Here is a 13,565-nt window from a genome sequence, read left to right as displayed (position 1 = left end):
TTTGTGATTAATTGACAGATAGGTTGAATCTCAAAATACAACACGGTGGGTCCTATAAATGCTTTAACGATGGGTGTGGTCACTCTCACTGTTTTCTGTGGTAGACCCTGTAGGGTTTTAACGGTGGAAATTATTATCCCCATGGTCCAGATGATCTTTCGATACAATTCATTTTGTGGGAATGTGTGCGACCCACTTGATGTGTAAGGCCCATTAGTGCGGCCCATCCATGAGGCCACCTTTAATGTGTTTGTGGCCCTTCCATCAAGCCCACTTTGATATACTTATGGCCCATTAGTGCGGCCCATTGATGTGGCCCACTTGTTGTATATGAGGCCCATTGGTGCGGCCCGATGATACAACCCATCGTGATGTGTATGTTATCCATGCCATTCTTTGGCTGGACCATTGGTAGGTCTAGCTATGATGTGTAGGCCCACTTGCTACATGTGCAAGGCCCGCCTCTGATGAATATTTAAGGTCCACCTATTGACTATTTAAGGCCTACTTGTTGGATATTTGAGGCCCACCTGTTATGTATTTCCGACTCATATGGCATGGCCATTGTGATGTTCTATAACCCATTTAACGAGGCCCATATGATGTGCATTAGGCTCATGGGTTGTGGCCATGCGATGTATCTGAGGCCCATATGCAGGGCCCATTTGTTGTGTATATATCCCTTGTAGGAGGCCCAATGCAATGTACATTAGGCCATTATGTGAGGCTATGGGCCCACCTTATGTTTGACTCTACATGGGCCACTGCTTGAGAGCAATGTTGGTTGAATATCCACATTGATGGGCAATGACGGTTAGATGTCCTCATTATAACCTTCCCTTAGGCCTTGTTAGGCCAATTCTCTTCATGGGTTAACCCAAATAAGTGGGCCCCATTCGCCATAGACAAACGGCTCCGTGTTATCGGATTGATATAACCGCGGTCGAGAGCAGATCTTTACATTATTGTTGATTGGTTGTCCATCTATGGACCCCGCCTTGTTTATATATGCTGGTTGTCGGTGCCGATTATCGATGCTGATTATAGATGTTGATTATTGGTACCAATTATCGAGGCCGATCCTGAGTGTCGATTCCGAGTATTGAGGCCGATTAGCCATCAAGGTCGAATATCGAGGCCGATTGTTGAGGCCGAATGCAATGTATATGCGGCCCATATTTGAGAATTGTTGTGATATGCATTCAGGCCGTGTTTAAAGCCTAATATGATGTATATGAGGCCTATGCGATGAGGCCCATTGGGATGCATTTGAGGACCAGGTTATGGAGCCCATTATGATGTATGATAAGCCTATGAGAAAGGCCCATTGTGATGTATTCATGACCCATGATACATGGCCCATTCGACGTATTCGAGACCCATGTGTAGGGCCCACATGTCATGTATTTGAGGCCCATGAACAGGGCCCGCCTGTTGTGTATATGTGGCCCTCGAGTAAGGCCCATTATATTGTATATTAGGCCTTTGTGTGAGGCTGTGGGCCCATTATATGTTTGGCTCTATGTGGGCCATTCCTTGGGGGCAATGTTGGTTAAATGTCCACATTGTCGAGGTCGATTGTCGATGCCTATTATCGATACCGATTATGAGTATGTGACAGCATAGCATCATAATACATGCCCATACGCATCATCTGCATGTTTGTTATGAGATATGGTTGACCATTGCATATGTCATTGGGCAGGTTGTTATAAGACTCCCTGATAGGCGGAGATTGTCTCACAGGAGTGCTTGGTATGCGCAGGATTGATGCATCGGATTGTATGACTCATGCATCTCGCATTATGATTACCGTACGCCCTAGTAACATCAGGGCGTAGCCTCCACAGCATATCGTGGATGGCTAAATGGGACATCGAAAATGTTTTAGTGCGGGGCGCCATAGATGTCCCCTGGGTGAAAGTCCCTAAACCTCTGTGGCCGGAGACGCCTCAACATCGAGACCGAGTGGATAAATAAGCGCCCGAGTGCTGAATACCAGGTGACCGCGTCTCCCACTGTGTCGTGGTCGGTTGGGAGGGGTTGTGGCCTTACCCACCTGAGAGTAGGGGGGATTGTTAGGCTGAGTTTGACCAGCTCGTGAATGGGTCCACTATCGACATGCCGGATAGGTATTGGCGGACTATTGGCCGGACGGATAGTGAGGTTTCTTACGCTCACTTGGGCTGGGCTGAGAGAGCGGCAATGCCATTTGGAGTGTACTAAACCCTGATGATTATACAGAACCGTACTGATATGTGGATTTAGTGAGCAGGAATTGCATACCCATTCATGCATTCATTCATTCACTATCTACTCGGGTTGGTGGTATGCAACTAGTTGTTACGTATGCCTTCGCAATGGCCAGGATTTCGGTTGAGGCGCGCGACTAACCTGAGATCAGGAGTTTACCACATTGAGTCTGACTATCCAAATTTAGGTATGGGACTGGTTTGGATAGAAGTCCCTTGTGATGAACCCCATAGCCTGCGATACTACATACTACCATCCCGACTTCACACTCCAGCATGGTCATTCCATTCGCACCTCATATTGCATTACATCCGCGGCATACGACATCTTGGGTTACTGTGCTTCTGCATTTATATGGTCTAGATATGGCTGACGTATTTGTGAACACATGAGGAATTATATACCCCATTGCATTCTCGGCATTTGATATTTGGCTCTTTATGACTCCTCGTTTGCGTAGCTGTTATATATTGCGTATTCTGATATTGATTGGCTCATGGACTTGCTCGTATTTCCGCTTACTCTGTTATCGTATGATATATGATCTTGTGAGTATTTCTGTTTACTCTGATAATTCCTGCTCTTGTAAGTATTTCTGCTTACTTAGATAATTCATGATCTTGCTAGTATCTTTGCTTATTCCGATATTGTACGATTTATGGATTACCAATACTTCCAGTTTATATGATAATGGCATTGTATTGAAAACTTGGTACTTACCTTGTGCACACACTTACACCACCCCCTAAGCTTTCTATAAGCTTATCCATGATAGATGCGTGCAGGTGTTATTAGGTTGTAGCAGCGTTGAGCTTGGAGCATGCAGTTGTATTCTGGAGCTTTGATTTCGATATATGTATTTTCCCTTTTCAGCATTGTACTCAAATGATTATATTAGTGGATATGTGATGATGATGTTGCCTTTGTCAATTGGGTAATCTTGCGGTTATGCTTATTATGAGTTAAATTTAAAAAAAAAAATCCTCCTTGTAGGATCCCAGGATCGGAATCTGGCGTATGGACGCTAGGACCCAAGAATGGGGTACTACGGAGGCTGTCGGCAACTGCCTTGGTGATCGGGATTCCTGCGAATCCGATTTCTGGGTTTGGGGCGTGACACGTACCCTTATGGATATGGTGCGAAGCATGCTTAGCAATTCAACATTGTCATAATCTCTATGGGGTGATGTGATTAAAACTGCAGTTCATATCCTTAATAAGGTTCCCAGTAAGACTGTAAGTAAAACCCATATTAAGTTGTGCAATTAAAAAAAACCAAGTCTCCGATATCTACATGTTTTGGGATGTCCTTCTAAGGCTAAATTTTAGAACCCGCATGAATGGAAACTCGATCATAGAACCATAAGTTGTTTATTTAAGATTAAAAAGCTATCGATTCTACTGTCTTTCTCACTCTATCAGGATTGTTGAGACTGTAAATGATAGATTTATTGAAGACACTGAAAACAGTAAGAGCACGAACATTATAAACTTTGTATTTGAGGAAGAAAGGACTGTGACTCCAGTCATAGCCACTCAAGATCACATGGATATAAATGCTACGGTCGACCCTGCAGTTACTGTAGAACACCACATTGAACCTCACATACAACCCACTAATGAAGAAAATCAAAATCATACCCAACAAACTGATCCATTAAGAAGATCCGAAAGAGAGAGAAGGCTTGTAAATCGAGACGGTTACATCGTATACTTACAGGAACACGAGTTTGACATTGGGATGAAAAAGGATCGTGAATCCTTTGCATAAGTCAAACAAAGTGTTGATCTTGCTCATTAGTTTGATGCTATGAAAGATAAGTTAAAATCCATGAGGGACAATAAAGTATAAGATCTTGTTGAGTTGCCCTCTTGAATAAAACCGATTGGTTGTAAATGGATATTTAAAATCAAGCGGGACTCTAAGGGTAATATTGAAAAATATAAAGTCAAACTTGTCGCCAAAGGTTCTAACCAGCGTGAGGGCATTGACTTTAAGCAAATTTTCTTACCAGTAATTAAGAAAGACTCATTCAGGATCATAATGACCCTTATAGCTCATATGGATTTAGAGTTACATCAGATGGATGTAAAGACAATATTTCTCAATGGGGATTTGAATGAGAATGTATATATGTTACAACTCGAAGGTTTTGTAGCCCATGACTTAGAACATTTAGTTTGTAAACTAAAGAAATCCATCTATGGGTTGAAACAGGTATCACGACAGTAGTACTTAAAGTTTCTTGAAGTAATTTCCTCATATGGCTTTGTAGAAAACACTGCAGATGAATGTATCTATATTAAATCAGTGGGAGTAAGTTCATTATGATGATTTTGTATGTTGATGACATTCTGTTATTTAGTAGTGACATCAGGATGTTGAGCGACACCAATAAATTCTTATCTCAAAGATTTGAAACGAAGGACCTTGGTGAAGTTTCTTATGTCATTGGCATTGAAATTTGTCGTAACAAATCTCGTGAACTGCTCAGCTTGTCACAGAGGGCTTACATTACTAGGATACTCGAAAGGTATGATATGTAAAATTGTGCTCCTATACAATCACCCATTGTAAAGGGTGATAAATTCAGTTTAGCCAATTCCAGTGTACCAAGAATGATTTGGAAAAGAATCAAATGAAAGAATTTTCGTACGCGCTAGTAGTAGGAAGCATCATGTATGCTCAAGTCTACACGCAACCGGATATTGCCTTTGCTGTTAGAATGTTGGGCATGTATCTATTTAATCTAAGAACACAATATTGCATAGCTGCAAAGATAGTATTACACTACCTATATAGAACAAAGGACTTCAGACTTACCTATAGGTGATCTAACCATTTGGAGTTGGTTAGATACTCAGACACAAATTATGTTGGCTGTGTTGATATTAAGAAGTCCACTTCAGGCTACATCTTCATGATGGTTGTGGGATTGTATCTTGGAAAAGCGTGAAATAATCAATTACAATTTCATCCACCATGGAAGCTGAATTAATTACTTGTCATGAGACAGCTAATTAGGCATTGTGGTTACAACGTTTATTTTCAAATTTGCGGGTATTGTATCATATCCCCAAACCATTTAAAATATTTTACGATAATTCAGCTGTGATTTCCTTATCTAGTAATAACAAGCACTCATCAAAGTCGAGGCATATCGACATCAAGTATCTTTTTTGTAAAGGAAAGAATTCAGAATCGTTAAGTGTCTATGGAGTTCATCGGCACTAAGCAGATAATTGCAAATCCGTTTATTAAAGGACTCCCTATTACGCCATTTTAGGAACATATAACATCCATGTGAGTCATTAATTTCATAGATGTTTTCAGTTAGTGGGAGTTGAGCGTGTTTTATTTTCACAGATATTAAAAAGATCTCATTTAATAAAGTTATTTGATGATTCTGATATAAAGTTAATTTCTGCTTATCTCTAAGTATGCGCAATATAATTTGATTAAGTAGAACTACAGTCATGTCTCATTGGAGACATTTGAAAGCTTCAGGACCTCTTAAGGATAGACACACATTGTCACATTACGTGTGTAATCCTTATACCACACTTCTTAATTCCAGATCTATGTCGTCAAGACTATTAGTATTTGTGACCGCGCTTAGCCTTACTTCGTTTAAATTAAATGTTGTGATGACTACCGCAATTCGATACTGACAGTCATGATGGACCAAATTGTCATAACACTACCCGTATTATCCAACAATGTAATCGGTTAGCCATTTGGATGTTTCTTCAAATCAAAACATGTTTTTTAAAATATTTTAAAAGATTAATCGTAAACATTGATCAAATGTGGCCCAAGTGGGAGAATGTAAGAATTCTATAAGGTGGGCCTTATTGATCAACTATCTGGATTGTCCTAAGGGTTGGATAATGTGATCGGGTATACTAGTAGGCCCCACTAAGTTGTGATACATTGAGAAATTTGTGTAAGAGGTGGAGTGCTACAACTGTGATACACACAATGATTTAGATGAACTAGGATTACTAATTCGTGTGGAGCCTTGGGGAGAGGAGTTTTGATGGGTTTCAAACTCCTCACCCCTCTCACTTATATTAACAAGGGCTGGGTCCCCAATCCAACACCACCGATAGAAGTTACAGTCTTATCACAACTTCTCTAAAGGGTGTCAGGAAAGGAAGACCTCATCATCCCTATCTACAGCAATGACATCACAACAAGGTAAGCCATTCACTTCTTCAGATCTCCATATCCAATGCACAACGAGATCCTTCGGCCATTCCACATTAAGTAAATCTAACATGGCCCACATAAGACTAGAAATACTATGATTTTGGATAATAATACTATGATTTTGGATAATTCTTTAATGACGATGAGGAAAATTAGATGAATGTATTGGAACACATAAATACCACCGTAGTATACACAAAACTAATGATAGGTTGCTTTCCCAACTATTTTGTATGGTGTGCCTTTGTAAGTTTTGGATGATTATGATTTTTGGGTCCAATAGTTAGAATGGGGCAGTGTACCTGACGGACAAGGTGGATCTCATGAAAGTTTCACCCACATAACTTTTGTTTGTGAAAGTGATCACAAAAGGTAGTTGGCTGTGCCGTTGGGAAATTTGGGCTTTGTTGAGAGAGAGTGAGCGCTAAGCATCGAGGTTTTCAAACTCTTTTTTTTTTTTTTTCAGAGTTGCATTAATTTGCCATGAAATCCTACACATTTCGGACTCCTGACGCCATGTCTTTATTTAAAATGACTTTTTATTTCCCTTAACATTTAAAGTTATCTGCTGTTGGAAAAATGGTCCCTGCTATTAACATTATAGTACAGAAGATAGATCACTAGATAGATAATGATTCCATTTTATCAAGTTACTTATTAATAATATGAGGCTGAGTTTTCTATTGGTTTTATATTCTGTAGATTTGGCCATGTTGGGCCTATTCAATCCATTGGTTTAACGGGCCCATTACAGATGGACTATTCCCCTAAAAAAGTTCCTTTAATTAGTCAACTCTTACCTTCTCATCCATAGCAAAAAAATACATGATTAAAAAGAAATGCATGATACAAGTCACATTTTATGAAGGATAAACCAATGATTGGATGGCTAGGATCCTCCAATTTGGGAGAAATTTATTTATTTTTATTTTTATTTTGAGAATGGCCATACCCAGTAACGCAGTCAGATCAATGGTTTGTATAAACACAAACTGAGTTTCACAGAAAACTTCTCTAAGAGAAATGAATAGGGAACTAGGCCTCTAATAATATCACAAGTGTTTTGATCCTGGCTTTCTATTAAAAAATCATTTAGTCAAGTAAAAATTTTAAAAAATAAAATAAATTAAAACACGTATTTTTATTTTTTATATTATTTCTATAAATGGATGTAATCCAATTCCAAGCAAAGAAGTTATAACAGCCAAAAAAGTTAAAATAATCACGTTTCATTTCATGATCCCGTAATATGAGCAGCATATTGCATGAATGATTTGTTCAGTGGATTTTTATAACAAGGCAAATGATTTAATGATCCACACGGCTAATATGATAGGCCTTTTTTTTTTTACACACACCACATGAGTACCCCAACCCATGACCTGTGTTGAAACACATGTTGTGTACCATTGAGCCATGAGATGGATGATCCATGCACCAAAATCTGTTGTGGTCCAAACTGTGCAATATTTTCCATGAGCAACTAGGGTTAGGCTTTTCCAAGAGAATTTTGGCACTTGGATTGGGTCGGTTGGTTCCACTTGAGGTCAGGTTGGGCTCAAGTTAACACTCATTTTCTTGTGTAAATAATAGTAATTTGTAATCAGATTTATTAAAGATTACTATTGATTTGATTTTCTAGTTTTGTAGAAACATTTTTGTTCAGTCATAAGTAGTGCACAAAAAAAAGAAAAAGAAATGGTGAGGGTAACTTAAGTAAGAAACGTATCCAATGGACTAAAAGAAGAAGAAGAAGAAGAAGAAGAAAAGAAAAGAAAAAAATAAAAAATAAAAAATAAAAAAGAAGAATAAGAATAAAATTTTAGGTGTGATATAAGATAATCAATTGGGCATTTGATATATGCAAAAATTCAAAATTTTCATCTTTTCTTGAAATTTTCTTTTTTCTTTTTATTTTCTTCACCAAATTACCAGGGGCTTATGCTTTTTAAAATCCAATGGTACATGTTATACCGGTCATGCTTTCTTCTTTATATTATTATTTTATTTTATTCTATTGTACTTTTTCCCCTCTTCTTAGCCCTTGTTCAGCAAGCTAGTGAAAGTTTTGGATAAGTTCTTTAATGCTATCCTAGATACATTCACAATTGATTCATTAATACACAGAAAAATTCTACAATAACAATTAATAAGATGGGGATAAATCTTACATTATGAACTCTAGATCTAAACATTGAAATTCTTCTAGATAGTTTTGATGCATTAGATCACCTCATTTTCTCATTCTAACTTCCCAACAAGTCCAAGTAAACTCTCACGGTTTGCTTCAGCATCAGTGCCCAGTCTTAAAACCATGCTCGTGATCAAACCATTCACATGAACTTCTCCACTGCATGCCCTTGGCATGAGTAGCGTCTGCTTTTTTCATGCTCATGATCAAACAAATCACATGACCCTTCTCTATTACATCCCCTTCCCCATGTATGTTACACGCAAGCTGAGAACATTGTGTTTGTTCTTGCGCATCAGGTCCATACATCTGAAACCTATGGTTCACTGAAATGATAGATCCTAGCCATCCAGTCTTTTGGCCATCTTCTAAATGAATCAATCTTCTTCTTCTCCTCCTCCTTTACCATCTAAGTTTTCAGCAACCTAATCAAGCAATCTGGATGAATGCATCATCAATTTATTGGGGCATGCCTATCCATGATGGGGGCCACTAGATCATGGTGTGATCAGGTATTTTGGTCATACTGTATGTACTCACATGGATGGAATAATCCACGCGGAGCTTCCCTGAGCATGTCGTTAAGTCATACATTCCTCATCCATGAATTACAGGGCCCTTTGCACTAGATGCACAAGATTTGTACATGTGGCACTCATGGTCCCGTGTCCAAAGCCATTGATTTAATGGAACCCGTTGATCTGTTGTATATATAAACTTTTAGTACCACCGTTATATTTTCAGAGAAATCCCAAGTCAGTGAGATATCTTGCACATGTGTGATGAGGAGCCATTGGCCACGTGATCCTATCAGTACAATAGGCTTACTCAATCATCCTCCAGTCACATCCTCCAGTCATTTTTTTCAATCATTTACCATGAAACAACTTTTTCATATATGTTTGCAATTGATTTTCCTTATCCTATATAGTATTCGACACTAATTTAAATAAAGATTGTAATTTGGGAACTAGACTATTTTTATCTATCTGGTAAACAATATCGGGATTATATTAAGCAAAATTTAATTCTTTCATTAAGATAGATGATGGGATAACATAGGAGGCTCTGTATCAATACTCATGAGAATTCTATTCTCCTCATTGGTGTGCAAGATCCTGAGGGTCTCTTCCATTATCTGTCATGGCCTGATCAGAATTAGGATGGTGCAATTATGGTTAAACACATATGAAGAATGTGGACAATATTCAATTTGGTTTTTGGTTCAATGAAGTTTTAAGCAAGACCAATGTTCTTTCGATGATTTTAATCAGTCCTAGTATTGTCCTAGAGAAGTTCATCTGAGATCGATCTCCCATAAGGCTTGCAGGTGGGGCCTCTAGTAGTTAAACAGAGACATCCACAAAAGTGAAAACATAAAACATGTGTAAGATCCAGGCCATTCATTAGGTATGGGCCCAACTGGTCATGTGCCTGGCTAGCATGTTCATCAAGTATAGCTCTACATTAGGTTTAGAAGAGATCTTCAATTTCATTCCATATGATGGACCTCTTGCAAGCTTGATTGTCGCTATAAATCCTAGTGAAGTAAATCTGGCCATCAAAACTATTGGATTGGATGACACAATGGATCATCTGGTCAGTAATATTCAGCACTTTAACTGAAGAATTGGGGCCTCAAGCAAGGATGATCCTAGCATTTTCAGTAATATTCAGCACTTTAACTGAAGAATTGGGGCCTCAAGCAAGGATGATCCTAGCATTTGGGCATGTATTCACATAAAAAAGGTCCCGGTGGCCAATCTTTGGGCATTTTTTTTTATCTTTCTTTCTTAATTTAGCTTAATCTGGACCGTTGTTGAATCTCTTCTTTACTATATTGAGGCCACAAGTTAAAGGGTTAAGATGAAATTTTTGGAGATATTCCATCCACATGAGGGCAAAACAGAATGACAAAATAAACATTCAAATGGATCATTTGACCATGTCCTCACCTGCCATGCTGAAATCCATGACAGATGCATGATTCCTTACAAATTAAACACAGAAAATAGGATACGCGGTACTAGTCAATGCAATTCCTTACAAAGTAAAGCCAGAAAATAGGATAGTCAGTACTATTCAATGCTTTGGATGAGGATTTGTTACTTACCTTTGGGTTCTTTTAGAAAGTCAGTCAAAAAAAAGGGACCAAAAGTGGAGGTATTTGCAAAGGGACGAGTCTTAAGCTTAAGCATGACCCTATTATGATTGGCTGTGATGACAAGGATTTTGAAATCTTGGAAATTAGCAAGTACGAATTCATGATGCTTTAAATCAGAGGTGGAACTGCCAGTGTGCAAGGAAGGATTAGAGAGAGCCAAGAATATCGGAAGGTGTTGGACTTCCAAGCAGATAACTTGGACGCCATTTTCCTGCAATTTCATGAGGCCAAACATATAATCACCTTGATAATCCTATCTTGGGATTCTAAGAATCAATTGAAGAAAGGGCACCCAGCTGATCAAGCCATCTGGATTCGAATTGAGGAAGTAAGCTCCAAATTGCAATTAGATTACTCACAACTTGTACTTGAAAGAAATGTAAATGCAATTGGAGTGCTACCCATATCATTCGAAATAGTAGGAAATGCCATTAAAACTGTACATGGCCTCTTTACTCAATTGAATTTTCATAAATTGTTGACTTTTGCCTCCAAGTACATCCTTAGAGTGCATTTGGATGCTCAATCAAAATAAATCCAATACATCCAGTTCAATATTCGAGGAAATGACCAAAGTGGAGATGTCGCCATGGAACTTAATGATGTCAAACGTATAATTTCAATCATCTGTATTTAATTCTTGCGATTCTATCAATTCTAATAGCCATATTTTATCAAATAAATTGACCAATTTGTCCTTAACACCTATATTGAAGTAATTATGATCTAAGTACAATATGTAATTACGATTTGGTCATTGCTCAAGTTTAGACTGTAATGACATCGTTTACGATATGCACATGTCCCATCCTTTCTCTCGCTCTTCTTCTTCTCTCTCTCTCTTTTTCTATTTATCTCTTCTTTATCTCTTGTTTTCTCTATAAGAAAAGTGATACGAAGATATATATAACCTGTTTCCAAACATAGATGCCATGATTTCTTCAATAACCGTGTTTCACGAAATTTAGTTAATGCCTGCAATAATAATGGTTGCATCAAATAATGCCAGCACAATTTCAATCTTAGAACCTAATAGATTTATCTTATGATGCTGTAGTGGAACACACTGTTAAGAGGGGGGTGACATATTTATGTGGACAGGAGTGGTAGAATGAAATATGAAATATGTTGGGAAATGAGAATAAGAGATGTCAATAATTTTGGCAAATCCGTTAATAGACAATATGATTTCTGTTGTGTATGCTCCAACTGAAGTCGGATCATGCAAATGGTTTTGCAATGGACCGTTGGATAGGAGTAATAGGAATGAGTGAGATCAACTACATACAGGTTGCTTTTGTGACTTTCTTGGGTGGCAATTTTCATGTGATGGTTGCGGAAAAAAAAAAAAGAAGAAAAAGGACTAGACTTTGATGTCAATACTTGGTCAAAAAACTTAGATTCAATGTATGGCTGAATTCGTTGATTTATAAAATTCATAACCAATGATGCATACCTTATAATTTGGTTTTCCCTGATATCTCAGACTTTCTTTTACCAAAACCTAAATCAATTTGCATTCAGCGTGTTATGTCAGTGAAATATATTAATGGCAGTAGTATGCACGTGGAGAGAAAGTAAGAAAGATATTGGAAAAGGGAAAGTCAGAAAATGCTGGTCCATCTCCAGTAGTCACCCAACCGGGTTTCTTTCACTAATGTGGGGTAAACGGCTTGATGTGCACAAAATCTATGCCGTCCATCAGGTAATTGCAACTTTTTTTGCTTTGTTTAAAAATAATTAGGCTGATTCAAATCTCAGGTGGGCCACTCTATAAAATTATAGCTAGAAATTCTAAATTTATATGGTGTGGCCCACATAAGTGTAGAAATACTATGATTTTGGATAGTTCTTTCATGATGATGAGAAAAATCAGATGAATGTATTGGATGGCACGTCAATACCACGGTAGGCCCTACACAAAACTAATGATGGGAGTTACTTTCCCAACTATTTTGTATGGTGTGGCCTTTTTTAAGTTTTGGATGATTATGACTTTTGGGTCTAATGGTTAGAATGGGGCAGTGTACCTGACAGACAAGGTGGATCTCATGAAAGTTTCACCCACATGGCTTTTGTTTGTGAAAGTGATACCAAAAGGTAGCTGGCTGTGCCGTTGGGAAATTTGGGCTTTGGTGAGATAAAGTGGGCGCTAAGCATCGAGGTTTTCAAACTTCTCCGTGTTTTTTTTTTTTTTTTTCAGAGTTGCATTAATTTGGCATGAAATCATGCACATTTTGGACTCCCGATGCCATGCCTTTATTTAAAATGACTTTTTATTTCCCTTAACATTTCAAGTTATCTGCTGTTTGAAAAATGGTCCCTGCCATTAACATTATAGTATAGAAGATAGATCGCTAGATAGATAATGATTCCAACTCTAACCTTCCCATACATAGCACAAAAATACATGATTAAAAAGAGATGCATGATACAAGTCACATTTTATGAAGGATAAACCAATGATTGGATGGCTAGGATCCTCCAATTTGGGAGAAATTTATTTATTTATTTTATTTTTATTTTTCTTTTTTGAGAATGGCCATACCCAGTAGGGCAGTCAGATAAATGGTTTGTATAAACACAAACTGAGTTTCGCAGAAAACTTCTCTAAGAGAAATGAATAGGGAACTAGGCCTCTAATAATATCACAAGTGTTTTGATCCTGGCTTTCTATTAAAAAATCATTTAGTCAAGTAAATTTTTTTTTTTTTAAAAAAAACACGTATATTTATTTTTTTATA

Source organism: Magnolia sinica, chromosome 4, assembly GCF_029962835.1.
Source record: "Magnolia sinica isolate HGM2019 chromosome 4, MsV1, whole genome shotgun sequence".
Classification (NCBI taxonomy): domain Eukaryota; kingdom Viridiplantae; phylum Streptophyta; class Magnoliopsida; order Magnoliales; family Magnoliaceae; genus Magnolia; species Magnolia sinica.
The sequence above is the reverse complement of the archived record's forward strand: the minus strand, read 5'-3'. Positions refer to the sequence as shown.